Raw genomic sequence first — 2,500 nt, 5'->3', positions numbered from 1 at the left:
ACTCCGCTCTCTTTGATGACAGCTTGAAGACACAATCAGGAGAAATAAGGAGGTTAATGTGTTTCTGTGGAGCTAGGAGTAATCTTCCAACTGGAGTATTTACACTATGCACTGTTATGTATTTTATTTTATTTATTTTTATTTTTTTTAATTCTCTGTAGTGGGATTGGTTGGTGATCCCATGACTGGGAAAGTGCTGTGTAGTACAATGCGTTCATTGTTTGGCGTAGGATTTGTCTGGTCCCTGCTCCATGTTTCATGGAGTGAATTCTGTAACTCTCTCTCAAAAAAAAAACTTATGATAGGAAAAAATGACAGCTCAAGAGAAGAATGAAAGTTGGAAACGAACAAAGCTGCTTTAAACTTCGTACTTGCTATGAGAGAGCCAATCACTTGGGGTCGTTTTTACAAGAAGGCTGGGGTCACTTGAGGTCGTTTTTACAAGAAGGCTCTGTTTCTTTAGCGTTCGTTAGATTACTCTAAACCCATTGAGTGGACTGCATAGCTTTGCTAGAGTTTGCTGCTTTAAGAGGGCCCATTTTAGTTTGGGTACATTGCAGAAGTTTGAGTTAAATAAAAACAAAAACAAAAAAAACAAACAAAAAAAAAAACAGTAGAAAACTTGCAATATGGCAGCAATAAAATGTATCTCTCTGGGTTTCTTTTATGCCACACTACACATTCTGTAGACAGAGCTAAAGTAAACTGTGAAATATGATTTATGCAATGCTGCCGACTTGTTTTAGTCTCCGAACAAGAAATGGCACTGATGTGTAATTCAGTTCAGTTCAGATAATAACCTGAGTCTCCATGCCGTCGGGTTCACCGTACAGTGGTTTATGGGTTTACCATACACCATACACCATACACTCCAGTCAAATCAACTCTTAATTACTGTGATGGGGGCCTGCAGACTGGCACGATGCCACAGCGCCAGCGATGACCCGTTCAGACTCCCCCTAGTGCCCAGTTGACAACACGGCCTGGGCAGCTGAGCAGAGCGTTAAGAGGCTGATATCTGGGTTAGCGCGTTAAGAGGCTGATATCTGGGTTAGCGCATTAAGAGGCTGATACCTGGGTTAGTGCGTTATGAGCGTTAAGAGGCTGATACCTGGGTTAGTGCGTTATGAGCGTTAAGAGGCTGATACTTGGGTTAGCGCGTTAAGAGGCTGATACCTGGGTTAGCGCATTAAGAGGCTGATACCTGGGTTAGCGCGTTAAGAGGCTGATACCTGGGTTAGCGCGTTATGAGCGTTAAGAGGCTGATACCTGGGTTAGCGCATTAAGAGGCTGATACCTGGGTTAGCGCATTAAGAGGCTGATACCTGGGTTAGCGCATTAAGAGGCTGATACCTGGGTTAGTGCATTGTGAGGCTGATACCTGGGTTAGTTCATTAAGAGGCTGATACCTGGGTTAGCGCGTTAAGAGGCTGATACCTGGGTTAGCGCATTCAGAGGCTGATACCTGGGTTAGTGCATTAAGAGGCTGATACCTGGGTTAGTGCGTTCAGAAACGCACTAGTTATGACGGCCGGAATGTAATGTCGGCTAAACTCAGTCTAAAATGTGAAATGTGGGGAATACTACTCGGCATGAGTTGGCCAACAAAAGTTATGCAGCTGTTTCTGAGATAATTCATGGATGAATATGCTAATTCAAGCATGGCTAATGCATACCTAATCCTGCAGACAAACTCCCTGAAAAATGTGACCTTTTTTGGGACAGTTTAGTATGAGAAAGAAAGGAGAGTGCAGCTTAAAGAAAAAGCAGCATTGTGTGGTGTGCATTAGCTATTGTTAATTTCCAGAAAAATCATGTTCATTGACTTTGCTGACCATTGTGTAGATTTATGCTCTCACCTATAAAGTCAGTCGACACCAAGATCTGAAGATCTGATTTTTACTCCCTACTCCCAAGATCTTAGCACGTGCTGTTCCTCACTGTTATAGGCTTTGTCCTGGTTAATCTTGCGGCTGTAGTGAATTAAAGGTGAGCGTGGGTTATGCAGGAACAGAGTGAGGGTAACTGAAGGATGGGACATTTTGAAGAAACAGTGGCCAAATGCACTGGGGGCCAAAGCCTTTTATCTGAATAAAGGGGAGCTGGACATTCAGCTGTCATGCCTTGGTCTGGCTTTCTGTTCTCTCCTCTGTGAATCTGAATCACAAGCCTTTTCCCCACTGTTCAGTCTCTGTCTGACGCACATGCGTACTGGGCTCATGACTTTCAGTGCAAATCTGATTGACAGAGAAAACCATCAGCAACAGGAATAAAGAATCCCTATCATGTTTAATCTTGTGGCATAACACAGACCCTGATAAAGTATGTTTGTGTGTGTGTGTGAGAGAGAGAGAGAGAGAGAGATAGACAGAGACAGAGGGAGAGAGAGAGAGACAGAGAGAGAGAGACAGAGACAGAGGGAGAGAGAGAGAGAGAGAGAGAGAGACAGAGGGAGAGAGAGAGAGAGAGAGAGAGAGACAGAGGGAGCGGGAGGGTGAGG

General features: G+C 44.0%; 1 protein-coding gene across 1 annotated transcript in view; it reads left to right on the top strand.

Annotated features, from left to right (window-relative positions):
• ephb1 (EPH receptor B1) overlaps window positions 1-2,500 on the top strand; it is a 145,715-nt gene that overhangs the window by 139,105 nt on the left and 4,110 nt on the right. The gene's annotated exons all lie outside the window — the stretch shown is intronic.

The sequence above is a fragment of the Chanos chanos genome, chromosome 5 (assembly GCF_902362185.1).
Source record: "Chanos chanos chromosome 5, fChaCha1.1, whole genome shotgun sequence".
NCBI lineage: Eukaryota > Metazoa > Chordata > Actinopteri > Gonorynchiformes > Chanidae > Chanos > Chanos chanos.
This window is presented reverse-complemented; position numbering and strand designations above follow the sequence as displayed.